This window comes from Bos indicus x Bos taurus, chromosome 11 (assembly GCF_003369695.1).
Source record: "Bos indicus x Bos taurus breed Angus x Brahman F1 hybrid chromosome 11, Bos_hybrid_MaternalHap_v2.0, whole genome shotgun sequence".
Taxonomy (NCBI): Eukaryota; Metazoa; Chordata; class Mammalia; order Artiodactyla; family Bovidae; genus Bos; species Bos indicus x Bos taurus.
In genome coordinates this window covers 29,385,336-29,407,935 of record NC_040086.1, presented here as the reverse complement: position 1 = coordinate 29,407,935, position 22,600 = coordinate 29,385,336, and positions in this window count along the sequence as shown.

The window sequence follows — 22,600 nt, the reverse complement described above, 5'->3', positions numbered from 1 at the left end:
TTGGTCTGCAGGTACACCCAGGCCTGTTGAGGAGCCAGAGGAAAGAGATTTCTGGCTCCCCAAGGAGGCAAGCCTTTGGAATAGAACATTTTAAATTTTATATGAAAGAGATGGCCCCCACCATATCTGCCTACTAGCAACTTTCCATTTCTCATTCAGAAATTCAACAGAAACTAATTACCAAATCCTAACTCTAGTTGACTTCCAAACTCTAATCTTAGTGCCCAAATTCTAACCACTCATCTAAATTGTTCATTCCCTAATTCTAACTGGAACACATCCACCCGCTAAGGGCAACTCAGCCCCTCTCATATCCTCACTCACTGGCAGCCAGATGCTATCTTTAATATCCTTCATATAACCCACAGTGGGCCAAAACTGCTGCCCTAGCATTCTGAAGCAAGAAGTTCCAAAATGAGAGTGCAAGCAGCCCAGCAGAGGCTGGTCACACCACAAAGCTGTCTTTGTTACGAAAGTGCCCCCTTTCCTCTCCAGGTACCCAGGCCTTCATGTTGTCCCTGAGCCCTCCTGGAAGTGGGGGAAAAGATTAGGGTGTTAAATCTTCTAGAGATTTTTCGGGAGACCATTAACAGGCAAAGCTAACTGGAAGAGATGAAGTATGAATGGAGATTTCCAGCCATTTGGCATTCATTCAACATTGTACGAACAATTAAAAGCCCTAGGGCACCCAGGCAAGCTACGGTTCAGATACAGTTCCTGCCCTCAGGCACACTGCATATTCAGAGGCAACTGATTTTTCTGAGCACTTGAATTAGGTACCTGTGTTATTTAACATGTTATACTTTATTTAATCGCTACAACCCTATGGAAATGGAACTATTATTCCATTTCAGGGATTAAGGCACTAAGGCTCAGTGCTAGTAAAGTACCATGCCAAAGACTAAGTCCCTTTTCCTGCATTGTCTCTGGGTGGGGCAAGGAAGGAAAGTTTTCCAAGAAAACTTCTTCCCTGACTTCACTGAGGCTCAGTACTAGGAAGGTACCATGCCAAAGACTAAGTCCCTTTTCCTGCATTGTCTCTGGGTGGGGCAGAGAAGGAAAGTTTTCCAAGAAAACTTGTTCCCTGACTTCTCTTCCGGAGTCAAGTTGGCCTCCGGCACCACCTAGTCCTAGGCAGCAAGTCTGGAGCTAGATGATTGGTTCAGATTCTCTCCAAGGCCCCACCCACCTCTGCTATGCCGAGCCTATCGCAGGCCTAGATGAACCAGATTTGCAGGCCCTGGAGGCGGAGCCAGAGGTTGTCAGAATGTCACCTGGTGTCAGTGGAAGGTCAGAGCCAGGCCCAAGGAGTTCTACACTTGTTGGTTACTATTCTTTTCGTTGGTTTCCGACTCTACCCATTTCCTTGCTGACCACCAGGCTTCCAAGCCACTAGACAGTCATGGGCCTTCTCTGGCTTTTCATTAAAGTCACAGTCAGACTGACAATGCCACAGAGCACAAAGCCCTGCCTTAAAGGAGGCCATTCTGCTTCATGTTATATTCAAAAACAATGCTATTTAAAATGGCAACCCACTCCAGTGTTCTTGCCTGGAGAATCCCATGGACAGAGGAACCTTGCGGGCTACAGTCCATGGGGTCGCAAGAGTTGGACACGACTGAGTGACTTTCACTTGTACGTTAGGCAACTACTCTGTCCTGCTTGTGGAGGAAATGGCCCCTGCCTTTGAGGTGTTTACAATGCAGTTATGAAAAATAGACATTAATAAATACAGTATTATAATAATAGATTAGTAGAGCACTGACTGCATACCAGGTGCTGCGGCTTTCAACAAGGACTATCTCATTCAATGCACAGAAACATGAGTGTGTGTCACACCATCTTTTCTCCTGAGACATAACAGAGGTGGAAAGAGCTGAGGGAATGGCATTAGAAGAACTTAAATTTAAATTTAAATCCTGTCAAGTACCAGCTGTATTTATTTAACCAGTCTGAGCCTCAGCTTTCATATCTGCAAAATGGGAGTATTTCATACCCCTCTGGTAAAGAGATGTTTGTAACGGCTAAGTGCGATAATGCCTATGAAGTACTTAGCATGTGCGTAGGATGGAATAGATGTTTATGTGTTTATTCATCATTTTACAAATGGGTACTGAGTCCTTCGGAGAAGGCACTGGCACCCCACTCCAGTACTCTTGCCTGGAAAATCCCATGGACGGAGGAGTCTAGTAGGCTGCAGTCCATGGGGTCGCTAAGAGTCGTGTCACTTTCCCTTTTCCCTTTCATGCATTGGAGAAGGAAATGGCAACCCACTCCAGTGTTCTTGCCTGGAGAATCCCAGGGATGGAGGAGCCTGGTGGGCTGCCATCTGTGGGGTCGCACAGAGTCGGACACGACTGAAGCGACTTAGCAGCAGCAGCAGCAACTGAGTCCTTATTATATGTCAGGCACAGTTGTAGGTACTGAGGATAAAACAGTAAATAAAACACAAAGTCTGCTTATGTTAAATGGCTTATTCAATCTTGGTTTCTTTTCTGCCTGTGTATTCCCATACATGTTCATGTTCAATAGCTCATTTTAAGTAGATATATATTCATTTACTTCATCTTTGCATCATCCTGGTCAAATTGGGATAAAAGAGGATTAATTCCATGTGATGGATGGAGAAACAGAGGCCTAGAGAGAGAGCTGATTTACACAACACATCCTCACAGCACCATGGACTTCCTTCTCCTGTGTTTCTACTGGTTTCTGGAATTATCTGATGAAGGTCTTTCTCCAGCTCTGCTGTCTCCCTCCATGAAGACAAAGCTCGTGGCTGCTGGTGCTCACCACTCTCTTCCCCATTCAGCACGGTTCCTCTGACGGATGCATAGACAGGTGAGTGGCCAAGGAGTTGGATGGGTAGGTGAGCCTGTAGGATAAACAGGAAGGAGGGAGGGGAGTGATTACAACAGACCTCAAAGCAGAAAGGAGCTTGGATTCAGGACTGGTTCCAGACACCGATTGGTAGGTAGCTGCCTGAAACAGATTACAGGGTCACTAGAAAGGCCCTCCCCGCTTGGCTCCTGCGCCTGACATCCCTTTTATGAAAGGAGACAGAGCCTTCTGTTTTCTGAAGTGTACAGAGCTCAGGCATGAATCCTATGTTGCTGGAGAGAGAGGAAATGCTCAGAGACTCACCTACATCCATGCTAAGGGGTAAATGACTGAGAGAGCGTTTCCTGAGAGCAAATTGTGATGAGAGGCTGTGAAGAAGGGGAGAGGAAATCAGGGAGCGAGGCCAGGACCCAAAATGGGCAACAGACACAGAAAAAGAAGTCTTAGGGCCTGAGGCCAACCTTGAGCGGACGTGTCATTTTGCCTTTTCTTCACTCAGTCCTATTGGGTATTAACAGACTTTTGGATAAATCGGGTTCTGCAAATATTTGACGTATAGAAATCTTTCAGCAAAGATGGCGTTCGGAAGCCTGGCTCGGAGGCCCCAGGATGACAACCTAATTACGTTCCTTTTAATAGCTCCTTCCCAAGTGCTCAGTCAGGGACATCTGCTGAGCCACGGTTGCACCTTCAGGGAGGAATATTTTTATCATCGAGATGCCACAAAAGGAAACTTCTGAAGGCTGGATGAAAATGGCCTCTGTGTTCCCAGAGCCTCAGGGCCCAGGTAGGTAGGGCCGAACGCTCTCCCTACCCCCTCCACCCCCAAAACAGGGCCAGGCTCCTTTTCACAGGCAGAGGAGGTGTTGACTACCTAGGAAGCTGTGGTTGTTATGTGTGTGTGTTTAAAATTTTCCTTTTGTAGTTTTCCCAGAGGTACCTACAATGTGCCAGGCTGTCTCACCCAGCTTTCCGCGTAAGCAGGGTGTCAACATGACAACTAAGGCTGATGCCAGGCCTCTCTGCTCAGTGAGTGTGGGGTCCTGTCACCGCTTCTGTCTGCTAACTGTTCTCACCCCCCAGCCCAGCTGATGATCCCTAACACAGACCTTTGTCATGTCAGAGGAAGGAAACGGAGAGACAAGCCAGGAACAGCAGCATTTCTCTGGTTTGTTTTATAGGAGCTTAGCTTGTTAGGAAGGCCAAGCGCTGATAGGCTGAAGAAGGAGATGTGTCTGGAGGGTCCCTGGGATCAAAGAACAAAATGCAAGGAGCCCTAGATAGGCAACTACTCCTCATTCTCTCCTTTTCTACCCATGAGTTCCCTGGGCCCCAGAAAGGCCAATGAACTTGCCCAAGGGATTAACATGGCCCCCTGGGTTGACTCATCTATTTTCAGCTAAAGAGCCTCTTTGTGGGGAGAACTGCTCTGTTAAGAGTTCATCAAATCACATTGGTAGGCCCTTGATTGAAGTGGGGCCTCTTTACCTTGGAAGCCAATTCTCTCTGACAGACGGACCCTGTGGAGCCAGAAGGAGAAAGCGGCCAGCACTCTGCCTGGGCAGATCACCTGCTCCGTCCGGGAGCCAGACCCTCATCTGCCCATCTGAAAGGATCTGCTGGGAGCTGAGGGCACAACAGTGCTGTGTTTGCACTGAAAGTTATGACCCAGAAATGGTTTATGTTGATGGCAGCTGCTTTTCCTATTAGTAGTTTCTGCTGCTGCTAAGTCGCTTCAGTCGTGTCCGACTCTGAGCGACCCCATAGACGGCAGCCCACCAGGCTCCCCCGTCCCTGGGATTCTCCAGGCAAGAACACTGGAGTGGGTTGCCATTTCCTTCTCCAATGCATGAAAGTGAAAAGTGAAAGTGAAGTCGCTCAGTCGTGTCCGACTCTTAGCGACCCCATGGACTGCAGCCCACCAGGCTCCTCCGTCCATGGGATTTTCCAGGCAAGAGTGCTGGAGTGGGGTGCCATTTCTAGCACATCCTAAAGGTGCTTCCAGAGCCTTTGTGCTGATAATTACTCCAGGTCCCTTCCAGGTTTCCAGTGAAGGAGAAGGCAAAAGCCGCAGCGTTTCCGAGCCAGTGCTGAGAAGTGCGTTAGAGTAGAGGGGGCCTTGCTGCTTTCCTCCCCCAGACAGATCTTCACTTCCCAGCCCAGAGTCCCGGGGGCCCCTTTCACTGCACTTGTACCTTCTGTTGCCCCTTCCCCTCAGCTCTCACTCGACCATCATGGACTTCTGTGGTGTCCTCGCCTTTCAACTTCAGCCTCTGTTGCTAACCAATTACCCAGTCTTTGGGTCTTCCTTTACTCACATTCTGGAGAGAGGAAATCTGGTTGCCTCAACCTGTTTTTGGCTTCAGATGCTCCTCTTGGGGTGCCAGTGTCTGGATGCACTGGTTTTGGGTCACGTGGACTTTCAGGGCCAACCCTTAACTGCCCTGCATAAAGACAAGCCTGTGCTGCTTTCCCGAAGGAGCTCTGGGGCCTAGGTTTGGCTTGGGTAGTACTCAGAGTGCTGGGGAGGGAGTGTTGGAAAAACCAAGGGAGCTCTATAGTAGGGCAAAGGCAGGCTAAGACCTTGGTGATGGGGTCCAGCCTTGGCTTTCAAAACCAAATAAACAAATAATGAAGTGTTTCAATAGGCACCATGGTGGAAAAATCTAGGAGGTACGTGGGAGGGTTGGGAGCATGCTAGTGTGCTAAGTATGTGAACTTGGCTTTTCACAACCTCTATCAAGGCCATGATACAAATAATCAAATACTACCACCATGACTAATGCTTATCCCATGCTGACACTGTTCTAGCTACCTTCCATCCAGAAACTCATTTAATCCTTAAGACAACCTCTGAAGTAAGTACTGTTCCTATTTTACCCAGGAAAAAACAGACTCAGAGAGTCTAGAAAGCCCAAGTTACACAGCTAGCAAGTGGAAGAGCTGGGATGTGCTCTTTGTGGCTTTTCTGGATAGGAGCAGGTGGGCACCTCCACCAGGCAGTTTGGGTACCACTGGAATGGCTGCCCACTTCAGCATTCTTGCCTGGAGAATTCCATGGACAGAGGAAGCTGGTGGGCTACAGTCCTTGGGGTTGCCAAGAGTTGAACATGACTGAGCGGCTTTCACTTCACCATTCAATTCAGTCCTAACTGCCCCAGAATTTCTCCCTGTCTTTTCATGCTTGCCATTCTCCCTTGGGGTTCAGAAATTCCTGCTGTCAATCATTAATGTAGTGGAGGACATATAACCTGGGAAGAGCCCTTGCCCACTCCCACTAGACCTTGAGTCCTCAACAACTGCAAAATGAGCATGAAGACTTCACTCTTAGGAGTGAGTTATTAAAGCCTGGGGCTTAAAGGAAGTGGGCAAGCAGTGAAGGGCTCCAGGGTTAACCTTGAATTTAGGCTGAGAAAGAAGGAAATGCATGATGTATTGTATTGGGAAGCCTCAAGGCAGAAACCTTTTACCCCAATACCTATCATCCACCATGACAGTCTTAAAGCAGCCCCAACCCACAGAACTTGCTGTTGCTGATGAAAGTGCTCTATGTCTGAGCTGTCTAGTTTGGTAGCCACTAGCCTCACGTGGCTATGGAGCACTTGAAATTTGGCTAAGTGTGACTGAAGAACTAACTTTTTAAATTTAATTCATTGAAATCTAAATGTAAACTGCCCCATGGGGCCGGTGGCTCTCACTATGGACTGAACAGTTCTTGAGGCCTCTTTTGTATATATATCTCACTGGGAGGCTCAGACCATAAGCAATTATCTGCCAAAACCTTAGTTGAGGTACTGCAAGCAGGGACAGGGTGTGGGGCTGCTGCCTTTCATCTGGCCAGTATGTGGCTTTAGAATCTTTACTCTGAATGCCTTCGAGCAGGGCAAGCACTCTCCAGTCTCCACACCCTCTCCCCGGGCCAGTGCACATATTTTGCCACCTCTGATGGCATGGGGAGTTGCAACCCTAGCCTTGGTAGAAGGCTTCAATGGGTCTCAACTTGATTTCATTTGCTGTTTATGTTAGCCCCTAGATGGAGGCCAAGTTGAGATGATTGTGTCCATTTTGTGGGTAAGAGAATGAAGGTTCCCAGAAGCCCCTAGGAAGGGCCATTCTCCCAGGCTACCTCCACCTGTCTTGTCTCATTTGCATAGACACTGGGAGCCATGGGCTAGCTTCTAGGGCTGACTTGGCCCTACTGCAGAATGTTGCCTCACCTAAGCAAGGGAGCCAGGAGAGTGCCTCTTCCCTAGCACTCCATTCTTGTTTTCATTCAAACATCACCTTGATTCATTTTTTAAAAAAATATTTATTTATTTATTTGGCTGCACTGGGTCTTAGTTATGGCATGCAGGATCTTTAGTTATGGCATGTGGGAATTTTTAGTTATGCCATGCGTGGTCTAATTTCCTGATCAGGGGTCGAACCCAAGCCCCCTGCATTGGGAGCCTAGAGTCCTAGCCACTAGGCCACCAGGGAAGTCCCATCTTGATTCATTTTTAATGCAGCACAGCTGCCATCCTGGCTTCCCTCGTGGTTCAGATGGTAAAGAATCCGCCTGCAATGTGGGAGACCTAGGTTTGATTCCTGGGTTGGGAAGATCCCCTGGAGGAGAGCATGGCAACCCACTCCAGTATTCTTGCCTGGAGAATTCTATGGACAGAGAAGCCTGGCGGGTTTCAGTACATGGGGTTGCAGAGTCAGACGTGACCAAGCGACTAAGCACAGCCCAGCTGATGTCCTAAGGTTTGCTCAGTACACCCCTTCCACTCAACAGTGCCTGCCTGTCTGCCTGGGCTTTCAGCCTTCTGTTGTCCTTTCAAAGTCAAAAACGTTTGGAGTCCAGGTTGGAGTCCAGAATCAGCAGATTCAACTGGGTGAACTTGGGGAAAAACCCAACCCTCCAACTGTATCTTCACTGAAGCCTGTGCCTCAAGCCTTTTCTCCACACCCAACCTGATCCTAGCCCCACCCGTTTGCCCTGGCCTCACACTGCTTATCTTTTGGCTTCTGGAATTTAACACCTGCTTGACCCTCTGCCCCCTCAACCACCCAGCAGGGCCTCCACTCAAGTTTCCTGCCTCCCTGACATGGGAGATCCTGCTGAACTGTCTGCCTTCTGCTTCCCCACCACTTACCTTCGCTTTTTGGAGCCTTCCAGTTCACACTACTAAAGCACAGGGGCCAAGCAAAGAGACCTGCCTGCCATTAGGAGGTGCGGTTATATGACCTTGGGCAAGTAATTTAACCTCTCAGAATCTCAGTTTCCAAAACCGGGATTTCCAGGGGTTGGGTTGGATTAATGATTTTTCACACTGTTTTTCCCAGGAGGATTCCTCAGAGACTACTCAGATGGCCGGCGGTGTGGGGGGTACCAAGTGGACACAATTTCCTCTACCTGCTTTGACCAGAGAATTCAACTTAATCTAATTAATGGGCCAGGCTTCTAAAATGCTGCTGAAAGAGAAAGAGAGATTGAAATCTCCAGATCATCCATAGTTAGATGATCCAAAAAGATGCTTACAGCTTTAACTTGATGGAGTCAAAATCTTTTCTCCCCAGTGGGTTACAGGCTACACAGCTGGGGCCCAAGTCAATGCCTGTGAAAGGAAGGAGGGAACCATGGAGACGTCTGTGGTGTTGCATGTTTATCTCCTCTCACCAACCAGACTGAGAGACTCTGCCTTGCATTTCTCTTGCATTCTCCAGAGAGCTCCCAGCGCAGGCCTGCAGTCTGGCCTCAAACCCTCTTCCTAGCTGGGAGATGGGGGAGGGAGCAGAAGTTGGGGGAAGGACCTCTGGAAGACAGAACCTATTACCCTGACCATTCGTGCTTCTGCTCAGTCACTCAATCGTGTCCAACTGTTCGGGACCCTGTGGACTGTAGCCCGCTGGGCTCCTCTGTCCATGGGATGTTCCAGGCGAGAATACTGGAGTGCATTGCCATTTCTTCCTCCAGGGAATTTTTCTGACCCGGGGATCAAACTCATGTCTCCTGCATTGGCAGGCAGATTCTTCACCACTTGAGCCACTTGGGAAGCCTTACCCCAACCATAAAATATAATAAAACAAATGCAGATGCTCTGGAGGTGAGTCCCACCTCCATTTACTACCTGGTGATCTCTGACAGAGGACTAAAGACCCTCCAAGCCCCAGCTTCTCAGCTAGATAATAATGTTTATGATTTATTTATTGCATTGAAGTCAGACTTTGTATCTAGACCCCTCCCTCTTGTCTAGAGATGCTGTGCTCAGGGCAGGGAAGAAGGATATATTAATTACTTCTTCTGAGTGCATTAAGTCCTGAGTAGAAACCACAGCTGAAAGGTTCAGAGCTGAGACGTGAGAAGTAATAGCTTGCTAGTAAAATACAGTAAGATAAGTCTTAGAAAAACAACCACAGAGTGACGGAGGCTGGAAGAGGTGGTTTAGGAGGGAGAGAAAACAGGTGGTTCACAGGGGGAGGCCTTGAACCCTCAGCATTGGACCAGCTCACAGTACATGGAACAAAGCTGTGGGACCCACCGAGTCTTGGTCTCAGAGCTGTCGTCACATCTCCCAGAACCTGTGTCCGACTGTGACCAGTGGAGGACAGACACAACCGGTCCTGGGGGACAAAGTGTGATGTCAGACAGGCTTGTCTTCAGTATGACACCTCTTTTTTCTGTGCTCTTTCCCACCTCTCCCATCTTCTTCAGATGCCCAGAGCCTCTGGGAAATGGAAGAATGAGCACCCTAGGGACAAGACAGGATGAGTGTACTGGAGTAGGACACCCTCCTGGAGAGGTTAGGCACCCAGTGTGAGACCTCTCTCAGAGAGGGCTGCATTCCCAGGGGATCCTAGAGAGAGGAATTCCCAAGCCAGAGTCCACGTGTGACCCACAGATGCTTGTGGGTTTGGTCAGATCATGAAAATGTCAAGAGTTCTGTAAATGAAAAAATTAATTGTTGGTATTAAAAAATAGGTATTTAATTAAAAGGACTTTTAAAAATAAAATTTAGATTTCTGGCTTCTTTTGGAAAATTGGAGAACTGAAAGTGCTGGGCATATATTCCCATTGAGCTGAGCAGCTGCTACTTTCCTTAAACACTCATTAAAACATCTGCTTTAACATCTGCCACGTCCTCACCGCTCCCTATTACTCCCATGGCATCTGAACTTGTGACCTTTGACTTTATCCAAAGAAATGACCCAGGCATAGGAACCATAAAGCCAATATTCCTGGGCAGAGGAGTGTTTCCCTGCTCCTAACACCGTTTCATTTGGGAGGCCACTCTTCCTAAAAGAGGTAAAACCTCCCACACCACCTCACAGATCATGAAGAGCACTCAAAGGCCAAAGGGGCTGGGAAAAAAATGTATAGCTCTGCCCAGCTCCCCACCCCTACAACCTACCCTGTCTAGCATAAACAGCTGCCCATTTCATCAGCAGCAACAGCAATAGCTCATTCAGGCCCTAGTTGTTCATCCTCTGTGACCCAGCAGAGAGTCAGCCTTGAACTTGGGCCCAGCCCAACCTTCCAGTCTGTTCTGACATCAGGGCCCTCTGCTTACGCCTGCTGGCCTCATCGTGCTCGGGTAGCCCTTTGTTTGAACCCTGGTCTTTGTTTCCTACTAGCCCTGAAATGCTTTGTGCCCTGCCCTCCCATGTGAGGTTGTCTTTGTAGCTGAGTCCTTGGAATACCAGCTGCTGCCATCAGACTCCTTCAGCTGCAAGACTTCCTTTCTTCCTTCCACCTCTGCCTACCCTAGAGGCTGATCTACCCCCAGTCCTTAGCACAGGCCTTGTCCTTTGCCTGCCCTGCCCCATGCAGGATGCTGCCAGCACAGGCAAAGCTTGTCTAGAGAGTAGGGTTTAGGTGGGATTTCAGACCCCACTCTCCCCTCAGCCATGCACCTTTGTACACAACTGCACAACTCTGCATAGGTTCGCCTGGCTGCAGAGCCCAGGCCATCCTTGTTTGGCCTTATCCTCTCACTGACCCAGCTTCATTTCTGATATCCCTCCCCTAGTTTCCAGCATTTCTTTTTCCTCTTTGTCTGACACCTTATCCCAGGGCAACAAACCATGAATATAATAATAATTAACATATTGAGATTCTATCTGAAACAGTATATGAAGCACTACCCACTCATTATATTTAATTCTTACAACAACCAGGAAAGGTAGAACTGCTGTCCTCATTTTCCAGGTGAGGAAAGTAAAACCTAGAGAGATCAAGGAATTTTCCCAAGGCCCACCATCAGTTCAGTTCAGTTCAGTACAGTCGCTCAGTCGTGTCCGACTCTTTGCAACCCCATAGACTGCAGCACGCCAGGCTTCCCTGTCCATCACCAACCCCTGGAGTTTACTCAAACTCATGTCCATCGGGTCGGTGATGCCATCCAACCATCTCATCCTCTGTCGTCCCCTTCTTCTCCTGCCCTCTATCTTTCCCAGCATCAGGGCCTTTTCCAATGAGTCAGTTCTTCGCATCAGGTGGCCAAAGTATTGGAGTTTCAGCTTCAGCATCAGTCCTTCCAATGAATATCCAGGACTGATTTCCTTTAGGATGGACTGGTTGGATCTCCTTGCAGTCCAAGGGACTCTCAAGAGTCTTCTCCAACACCACAGTTCAAAAGCATCAATTCTTCGGCATTCAGCTTTCTTCACAGTCCAACTCTCACATCCATACATGACCACTGGAAAAACCATAGCCTTGACTAGATGGACCTTTGTTGCCAAAGTAAAGTGTGAAAGTGTTAGTCATTCAGTTGTGTCCTACTCTTTGTGACCCCGTGGACCGTGGCCCGCTAGGCTCCTCTGTCCATGGGATTCTCCAAGCAAGATCCTGGAGTGCTTTGCCATTTCCTTCTGCAGGAGATCTTCCTGACTCTGGGATGGAACCTGGGTCTCCCTCGTTGCAGGCAGATTCTTTACCATCTGAGCCACCAGTGAAGCCCCTGAGTGACAAAACTAGGGTTCAAACCTAGGTCTGTCTATTGCCAAAGCTTAGGCTCTTAATCTCTTGGCTCTGTCTCTCAAATCAAAGAAAACTGGAAAGGAGACTCAGAGAAGTCAATAATTTATTTAAGGTCACACAGATCATCAGTGGTAGAGCTCGAATTGAAACTCAGATAAGTCTTCTGTCACCAAGTCCAAGGCTCTTTGATCTGTTGCCTCTTTCCCTCTCTGTTTGCCTCTCAGCTCCTGGTATATGATGGGAAATACTTGCAGGCTGAAATACTCACTTCATCTGACTTGACAGGCCTAGTTGGAGTTGTTTTCTTAGAGACTCCCTCCCAATTGTTTCAGTATCAGCCAAACTGGTCTTCTGTACAAACAGGTTAGATTTTGATTCAACCCCTGTCCTCCCAAATGGAGACCCTGGAATTCCACTAAGGAACAATTTTCCTCTAAGGGGAATAGATGATTATAATTCATTGGGTTTGAAGTCCTAACATCTTAGGATAAATATGTTTTTTTCTGATAAGAGGACCTAAGGGGGTATTAGAAATGGAAGTTTTAGTTGGGAGTAGGTTGAGAGTGAACTCAGGGATAAACCTGGCCCAGCAGGGCCTGAAGACAAATTTCACTTAACGTGATTTTCTGGAGATTAGAGTGTCTTGATCTTGCTTCTTGGAACTCTGAATCTCTAGATTGACTTTGTGTTTGGGCCCTACAGGTCCCTTGTCCAGCTCCTGCTCCCAGCTAGGGAAGTTAGTTCAGATACTCTTGGAGATGACCTGTGGACCGACAGCGCCTGCAGATAGGGCCAGTGGAAATGCCACCTTCACACAGCAAGTCTTCACACCTGTTCCCTTTGGGGAGTCCTAGGCCTGATCACAGTCCTTAGGAACAGCCCTGCCAAGCAGCTCATCTCATTAGCCTCTAGTGGATAGCAAACTGTGAGAGCCTGGAAGTGCTTGGATCCCCTGTAGAAATAGGTTTCTTAGATACCTGGGCCGGATTAAGTTCCTGGCAGCCTGGTTGGGCTTAAAAACTTTTCAAAACCTTTACTCAATTCAATTAAAATGAGCAAGGATTTACTTAGGGGCTCTGGGTGCCAGTATTGATTCTGGAGACTTCATCAGCTCCTCCTATTCTAGTCCATTTTCATAACCTGATAGCAACTGAATTTTCTTAAAACCAGCACTGCATCGTGTCCTGAGGCTTCAGGATAAGATAGACTTGGGTTCAAATTCCTCTGCCAGTCAGTTAATGCATGACACTTACCCTAACTGAGCTTCAGTTTCTCCATCTGTAAAACATCAACCTCAGAGGGCTGTATTTGAGAATTAAATGATATTATGCATGAGCTCAGATCAGGGTCCATCACCTGTAAGGTAGCAATCAGACCAATAAGCAGATAAAACCATAAAGCCTTCCTGCTCCCATAAAACATTCCTTTGCTCAGATACCACAGTTCCCCACCACCCCTAGGACAAAGTCCTGCCTTCTTCACCTGGCACTCAAGGGCACACACTTCCGTGTAGGGCCACGTTTCCAATGCTTAACAACCACAGGTGGCTTGTGGCTGCCGTATTGGACAGCACAGATCAGAACATTTCCATCCTTGTAGAAAGTTGGTTGTGCAGCCCTGCTGTAGGTGATACCACAGTTCACTCGCTAACCTGAGCCCCTTTCCTGGGGGCTTTCAGTGGACGTATGGGGTAACAATGATCAGCATGAGGGTCTTAGAAGGCAGGGAAGAGGTGCCACTAAGCCGGGAAAAGCAGTAAACAGAGCTCAAGGAACTGAGGTCAGACCACAATAGTCATCAATATCCTCACTAGCCATCATTTTTCTTTTTCCCCTCATTTTGGCCTTAGCTTCTCTAGGGGTGCCCTGGGAGGGGAAGGAGATGACTGGCGGGGGTTTGGGGCTTTGTGAGCCTCTGTGATTTACTGTAGGCGACCTTTCTCTTACCACTTTTTCTTTTAGTGTATATGCTGCCTAAGTGAGCACTCTCTCATCACTTAATTATCCCTACTTCTCTAGCTGCTGGGAGGAGTAAATGATTAATATCCTACCCCTGCCCAGGCACACTGGGAGAGTTTACCACATGATAGATCTTTTTCTCACATTTAAATAAGCACTGTACATGAAAATCTGTCTGTCAGAAAGGGCGTGCATGCATTTGCTTTTAATTAAAAAAAATGAAGAAAAATGAACAGATCATTTTTTACAAGACTGCGATACCCTAAAGTGTGTGCTTCTGCCACCACCCCCGCCCCCCGCCCCCGGCAAAGTTGGGGGAAGGTGGAGAAAAGAAAACTAATTGTGAGGTGATCATTTTTGAAGCTGAACTATAATAATATGAAGGTTCATTATTATATTCTCTCTAGTGTGGCTGGAAAACATTCATAATAAAACAAGTTTAAAAACCAAGAGCCTACTCCCACTAAAACTTAATGTGACTGAGCAGACCACTTGCTCCCAAATGCCCAAGGAGATCTCTCTCTGTAACCAAGGTGCCCCTGTTCCCATGAGCTGGGGCGAGGGGAGCAGGGAGAGTGGTGAGGGGCAGAGAGTGACTGTTCACCCTGGGTGTTTCCATCCCGGTATCTGTTTATTCTACAGGGAACATGAGCCTCTCAGGTGTCTCTAATTCCTGATGAAAGGATCTGTGGGTCCTGGAGTCCCGGCCCTTGGCCAGGTTTTCCAGTTGCTTCTCAGTCTCAATCCCTGGTAGTAGGAGCTGCTTCCTCTTGCTGCAGCCCCCCACCTTTCCCACCCTCCTGCAGCCTGCGGGGACCTCATACCTCACTTTCTTCACCCCTCGGGGCTCCTTTGTTTCCCAAGGCCTTACTTGTCACTTCCTGGGCCACAGAGGATGTTTCACACAGCTGGACAATCAACCCGCTGGGGAATCACTTCCCCAGACCCTTTGCTGAGCCCTATTTTGCTGTTTCAGAAGCTAGTCTGGTATCTCTGGCTACAACCAGTTCCAGGCATAAGCTCTTTTATCTCCTTTATTTCCCATATCACCTACTATAAGATTGGGTACCCACCGAGGGAAAATGAACGAATGAATGAATGGGTCTAACAGGCAGTGAGCCCTTGCTTTTTCTACCTGCCACCCTCCACCCCCACTAGGGGCTCTGAACCAAAATAAGAACCATGAAGGATGGTCTTCCATTCTGATTCAATGGGGGCCAGTCACGCCAGGTAAGGAGTGAGCCACCATGATGCTGTTATTCTGGCATTGTGTGTGTCCACCCATGCTGGTTGGAGAGGGAATGATTTGAGCCTGGGAAGGGTGGTGGCTACTCTGAGTCTCGCCAGAAGGATACTGAGAGAGAACTAGAAAAGCAGGAGAGAGGAAAGTGGGGGCGAATAGAAATCAGAGAGGAGGGAGTAGGGAGGCTCAGGGAGGAGGTGGGAGAAAGGGAGAAAGGGGCACAAGGAAAGAGAGGGAGAGAACCTAGCCTGGCTCTGCACATCCCCAGCCCTCTGACATGGCTATGCTGATATCTCCCGCACTAATTGCTTCAATTAATAATACCGCTCTATAAAATTTCAGCAGCTGAGACCGAGTGAAAGGAAGGATGACATAGTGCATTAATAATGCAGGCAGCCGATCGAGTTGGGCTCCTGGGAGCTCCATTAGGGAGCCCGGCTGTCGTCCCCGCAGCAGCTAACACTTGGACAGGGCGCCCAGCGTCCTTGGGCCACTGCAGACCGCGGGGCTGAGGAGCCGCAGAGGCGGCGCCAGTGGATGGGAGGCTGGGGACGGCTTTAGCCTTCTCCGAAACTCCGGAAAGCACCCCTCCCCCATTCTTTCATCCGAACAACTGATGTTTTCTCTGTTATGTAAGTGCTGCTCAAGGTTTCAAGATCGCTGCCCTAAATCCTAACCCTCCCCCACACCTTCCCAAACTGCCCCTTCCTGGACCTAGCGCTGATTAGCAGCCCCTCCCCAACCTCCACCAGTGAGGGAAGTTCCAAGGCAGCTCTCCTGATGGTTTTTGCTTTTGTTTTGAAATCTCTGTCCCATTTTTGATCTTTCATCTCAGTCTTCTCTCCTCTTTGTCCCTGGATTCTTAAGAGCTCTTAGAGCGTGATCTTCTCTCCCAAAACAAAGAACCTGTCATCCAAAACGCATTACAGCTGGTTTCTCTGAAGTCAGCAACAATGTCAGCATCACCCAAATCCTCCCTAAGGGTCTGCACGTGCACAGCCCATCCCCCAGACTGTGCCCAGGCCAGTCCGAGCGTGGAGCCAGGAACAAAGGAGCCAGTGGCAGACGTCCCCATCTGAAGCTGCAGGTTCCTATGCGGTATTATGCTGGTGCAAAGCCAGTTCTTTTCCCATTTGCTTGCAGAAACCAGGCCTGGACCATCCCAAGCTCACTAATTAGGGCTTCTCATTCTGGGGTCTAAATGTTAGGGGAAACACTGACTGAAACCACCCACCCTGGCCAGGCACCATAGTAACCATTAGGGTGAATTATTTTATGACAGGAGGTGTTGGTAAGGAACATGGGACTAACAAGCTACCACCAACCAGAAGAATTCAAGAAAGGTCAAAAGGAGACACCACGTGTCCTCCCACCTCCCTGAATTCTGCTTGCTGGAATCCATCTTGGCTGAGCAATGCATGCACCACTAGAAACGACCCTAAGTGTGAATGATTGGTGACAGACAACCCAGAAATTAACCCATCACCATAAAACCTGAGGCTGCGAGCCACATGGCAGAGCAGTCCTCCTGGGTTCCCTTACACTCCTGCTCTCTGGCCAGGTGCCCCTTCCTGGGGCAATTTCGGCAGAGAGTGACCTTTTAAAAAATGGCATGAGTAGATATTAGGTATACAAAGGAGTGGGCTGCAGTGGGCACTGTTGATTTTTAGCCAGTATTCATCCTCCCATTTATACATGTCTAACAGATCCTAGTTTCTATGGGATATTTACTCCTCCTTTTAAACTCAGTGAGTGGATTGTGGTTGGTCTATGCCAGTCTCAGAATCCTACTCCTCTCACCAGGAGTCAGCCTGGGATTGGACATGTGGCCCAGTTCTGGCCAGTGAGACAAAGGGAGAAATTGCTAGGAAGCTCCTGGGAAAGAGACTTGAGTAGGGACAGTTTGTCCTTTTTCAGTGGGATGTTTCCACATCTGGAATTGCTGTGGGCATCCTGTCAGCCAACCTGAGGATGAAACCCACTCGAAGATGGCAGAGTGGGAGGGAAAGGACTCCTTGAGACACTGTGAGCCTCCCCTTCCTCTGAACATGAGCTAGGAAAGATAATAAATTCCCTGCAGTTGAGGACAGTTTGAGTTGAGGTTTTTTTGTTACTTGCTGACAAAAACATCACAGCTGATACACTCTCCCTACTTTAACATGCAGTATTCACACTGTTTGTCTGACATGTTTCACATATCGCCTTGTCATCTTTATTGTATTGTTACTTAACTTTTCCTGTGTTTTTGTCTCATCTATGAAGTCTATACCAGCTCTTCCAACCCACGTAGATGTTCTCTGAATTCTTATAGAACTTCCAAATAGCAGTCAAATCTGTCACCCATTCATACCAGAAATATTTACTGAGCCCCTGTTATATGCCCTGATAGCTCAGTTGGTAAAGAAGCCACCTGCAATGCATCTGGTTCGATTCCTGGGTCAGGAAGATCCGCTGGAGAAGGAATAGGCTGCTGTTGCTGCTGCTGAGTCGCTTCAATCATGTCCAATTCTGTGCGACCCCGTAGATGGCAGCCCACCAGGCTCCCCCGTCCCTGGGATTCTCCAGGCAAGAACACTGGAGTGGGTTGCCATTTCCTTCTCCAATGAATGAAAGTGAAAAGTGAAAGGGAAGTCGCTCAGTCATGTCTGATTCTTTTCGACCCCATGGACTGCAGCCTACCAGGCTCCTCCGTCCATGGGATTTTCCAGGCAAGAGTACTGGAGTGGGGTGCCATCTTCCTACCCACTCCAGTATTCTTCAGCTCCCCTTGTGGCTCATCTGGTAAAGAATCTGCCTGCAATGCAGGAGACCTGGGTTCGATCCCTGGGTTGGGAAGATTCCCTGGAGAAGGGAAAGGCTACCCACTCCAGTATTCTGGCCTGGAGAATTCCATGGACTGTATAGTTCATGGGGTCGCAAAGAGTTGGATACGACTGAGCAACTTTCACTTTCACTGTTATGTGCCACACTCTGGGCAAGGGCTAAGGATACAGCAGCGAGCAAGACAGACATGGTCCCCATGCCTACAGAGCTTATAGTCTGTTATGAAATGTTTGTGTCTCCCCCAAATTCATACGTTGAAATCCTGACCCCTAATGTGATGGTATTAGAAGGTGGTGACTTTGGGAGGTATTAAGTAGGTCATGAGGGTAGAGCCCTCATGAATGGAATTAGTGCTCTAATAAAGGGACCCCAGAGAGTTCTCTTGCCTTCTTTCTACCATGAGAGTCAACAGTCCTCATAGCACTTAACATAGCTGACCCCTAAATAAGCATTCATATGCGTCAAGTAAATGAAGGGACGAATGTGTAAATGGATGGATGGAGTTAAGTAAATGGTTAAACACTTTCATTCTGTCTCTTCAGTTGGGAGATTACAAATGAATCCTTCTGATGCCAGAATCCTCATGGGCAGGTCTTGGGAAGAAAGGCTTCCTTCAAAAATGAATGTCCATGGGGAGTTCCCTGAGTCTCTATCCTCCTGGTGGTACCCTGACTCCTTTATTGCCCAGGTTGGCTTCATCTTCCTGGCTGAAGAGTCTGAAGGAGGCAAGATCCTAGGGTTCCTAGGCACATGTGACCCCAAACTTTCCAGGCTGATCCCCACCTCTCCAATTGCACTGATTGGTGGCTAAGTAACCCTCGTGGATTATGTCCCAGGAACTCTGGCCTTCTCTTCTCCCACCGAAGTGACTTCCTGGCCAGAGCCCAGGAGACCGGATGTGCTCCTGCTAATGGTCTGAAAGTGTTCTCTGCTGCTGGCCCAGACTCCCGGGAGGTCGTGAGAGAGGCAGAAGTCTGGAGAGATAACACAGACTACTCACTCGCCCCCGGGGTCTAAACTCTGGAAACACTGAGCAGCTCCATGCTTGAGGCAGTCCAGATGACAGCCAGCGAGGTTCGCTGAGGATAGTCTCAGTGGACTGTTAGAGCTGGACCCTGGGAGGCAGGCAGGGAGGAGGAGCCCAGGAAGGAATCATCAAGTCCATTGTGAAGTCTCCCTTAAAAATCCATCATCTGAGCCGATTTGCAGGCAGAAGTGAGGCCTTCCCTGGAGCTGGATACAGAGCCTGCCTGGGGGCCCAGTTTTGTACCTGGACTGGCCAGTACTCAGCCAGTCACCCCCAAGTGCGACCTAGGCTGGTCCTGACAGTTTCTGAGCCTTCAGGTATTGCAGAGGAGCAAGACCAGTTATGTAACTTGCAGGGCCAGGGCAACACGGATATGTGAGGTCCCTTGTTCAGAATGATTAAGAATTCCAAGATGATGACAGGGCCTTAAACCAAGCCCAGGGTCCATCAAAGCACCAGGCCCTAGGTGACTACACAGGTCGCCCTTGTGAAGCTGCAGAGGAGTTACTGGAGAAAAGTGTGAGGCGGGGAGAGTTACCAGCAACGGTTAACCACCAGCCCTGAGTCTTAAAGGAAGGGGCTTTAACTTCCTTAGGTCTCCTTCCTGGGACCCAGAGATACCCATCACTGACCGGGTGAAACTAAGGGGAGTTTTAGTTTTGTTGGCCTTGAAGTAGAGAACGACTTCCTGTGTGTGGAGTGGATCCAAAATGAGCGAATCCACGTCGGAGGTCACAGGGCCAAGACATGTTAAGATGGCCATTTGTCCCAGGGCCTTTTGGTTTAAGTTAAGGCAGCTAGGACGCACCCTTTAGAGTGTAATTCACCTCAGCACAAAGGACGAAATAACACATCACCCCCTGGGTGAGAAAGGGTCTATAGGATCTTTGTCAGTGAGCTTTCAAGGGAGGTAATTCAGAGACAGTGCAGCTTTTTAAAAAGTCCTTGGATAGCAAGGCTTTATTTAAATGGCAAAACATACTGTAATTTGAATAGAAAGACTCAGTTTTGTAAAAGTGAAAAAATTTTCCCTAAATGAATCCAATTCCGTCTCATTGCAATCAGTGTTTTAAATTTGGTAAAACTAATATTAAAATTGATTTGGGAAAAATAAACTTGGGAGAACAAGGAAAACAGTTTTTAAATTTTAGTTAGAGGATAGGACTTTAGATATTAAAGTACATTTTCAAGAGCACATGAAGATGCCTCTGGGACCCTCTTCATCTCGAGCAGGTCCAGAGGATGGTCTTCTTTGCCCCTGTAGCCTTGGCTGTTGAGCCCCTGGACCAAGACTTGGAGGTTGTGCTGTTCAGACCCCAGGCTGCTCTGCCCAGGTGCTGCACAGGGCATTCTGGGAAGCCAGAGGCATTGCCCACTGCCCTCGGGTTGCTCCCAGAGAAACAGGTGGCTTCAACTCACTGGGGACCTTCTTGCAAAACCTCCTATACTGCAGGGGAGACTCTTAAGGAAATCTGCACCAGTTCCTGGTGCCTGGCCTCGCCTTCACCCCAGAGGCTAGGAGAGTCATCAGGCCACAGACTCATCAGGTCAAGGAAGGTCTTGAGTAGGAAGGCAGCCTGCTGTGTCAGACTCCTGTGGGTTACTGAGTGTGGTACACGCATTAGCTATGACCCGGGTCCTCCTGCTTCGTTGTCTTTGAGTGTCTCCACCCAAAATTCAAAACATTAACATAAAGGATGGGGGAATAGTCACGATTAACATGTGGTTCAGAGGGAAGCTGAGTTGACTGAGATGGATGTAACATTTCTCTGTGTGTTGGGGGCTGATCCTCCCTCAGCCCTCTCCCCCACCCCCAATTCCCGTGGATAACCGAGAGTGAGAACTATTCCAGAAAGTAGTGGGGGTCCAGACACACAGACATCCTTAGTCCCTTCAACAGCGTTCCGGGTAGCTGGGCTCCATTCTCAGAGAGGTTACTTGCTTCTCTTGCTTCTCTGTGGATTTGCTTTGGGGGAAAATGGTTCGGAGTGAGTACTGGAACCCAAATCTCAATAGCAGCAGTTTCTCCCTCTTCCAGAAACCATTCTTTGTTTTTGCCAAATGCTGGGCATTCAAAACAAGTTGTCTTTTATCTCAACGGGGAGTGGGCTTAGGTGGGCCTGGGGTGAATTTCTAATCTTCTTGCCCTGTACCTGCCTCAGGACTGGTGGACGGAGTCACTGCAGGGGTCTGGGAGAGAAAAAGCAAATTTGCTGGAGATGTCAGCCCTCCCTCCAGCAGAAGCCTCAGTGGGGTCTGCTGTGCTGACACTCGCTGACTGAGGCCGAGATCAGCCATCACTGCAGACAGAATTGTTTCTTATTTTCATCCTGTGGCATAAACGGAGAGGCTCTGAATGCAGCTTCCAACAGGGGCTGCAGCTCAGGGCCCTTAATAGGCCCTTAGAACAGGCCTGCAGAGACTGGCTTCCTAGGAGCCGGAAGAGCCGGGGGCCTCAGGCTCAGCACCACACCCCTCCTCCCAGCCCCCGCCTGCTGCATTGCACCACTGATTCAGTGAAGACATCATCCTCACCCACTTGAGAGCGGCTCGTTGCTCGGCTCTGACAATTAGACTGAGCTGCTGCAGAGAAGCGTTCTTCCTCACCGACATAAGGCTTTTTAAAAGTGATCAATTGCATTAGCAAATTTCTTATTAGCTCTGCTGTCAGGAGGGAGCTCCTGCCACATTAGCTTGCTGAGGCTGATGCAGAATTTCCCAGCCGTTAATTACCATGCCAAGGGCTAAAGGGACTCAGAGGCTGGTAGGTGGATGGGTGGTGGCCCCCATTCTCTTTTCCCTCTCCCGTGGGAGGTCAGGGAATCTGGGGCTTGGTGTTGAGCTCCTCAGGTCTGACTCTGCAGTGGGGTAGGGCCCAGGACGCCCACATACCATCTGGGCTGATAGAGGTTGGGTTGTCCAATAGAGCCTCTGGGATTTGGCAACTTGGAATCTGCACAGCAGCTCTTTAGGAGCTGCAAGTTCAAGGCAGAGCCTGGACTGCATCCCAGAAAGGTGCTCCGGCCTCTCCTTGGCGGGGTGGAAGGTGGGGGGAGGGAGGGAGGGGGGATTCAAGGCCACTGATCCTCATTTCTCCTCCCCTCCCTCCAGACAGCTTGAGACTCTCCTCCCTGAAGGTGACATCACATCTCCTGCTCAGATCATCTCTTGGTGACTATCCAAAGAACTGCATATTCAGGATACCCAACCCGACTTCCACCGGCCCAGGCTTAGACAAGGAATTGCTTAAAACTCACATGCATCGGGGAGCAAGATGAGAGAAGGCAGACTTTGATTTCTTGTTGTACCTAGTGCCGCAAACTAATAAAACCATTCAGAGGGTGTCTGATTCCTTTGAGAATCTGACAGAACAAATAGATCTTCATTCCCAGGAAAAATGAATATAGTCACACGTGTGTCTTCAGTTTGGGAATGCTCTGCAGTCAGTTTATGAATCCCCATTTTATAAGTGCCCTTCCCAAGCCCATGGGAGTAGCTGAACCCTGGGAAGGGCCCAAGCAGCCCCCTGCCACAAGAAGCAAGGTCAGCTCCTAAAACAGCAGCAGAGCCAGCTCCCTGGGGCAACACCGGCCCTGTTTGGGTAAAGGCTGCAAGACACAATTGCATCATTCCTTGGGTTACAGTAGACATGGCGAGACCGAGACATGGGTTCAGGGCAGCACTGACTTTGTGGTCAGGACTGCATTAACTGCTCCTTCTGAGAAACCAGTTCCTGTGGCTGGGAG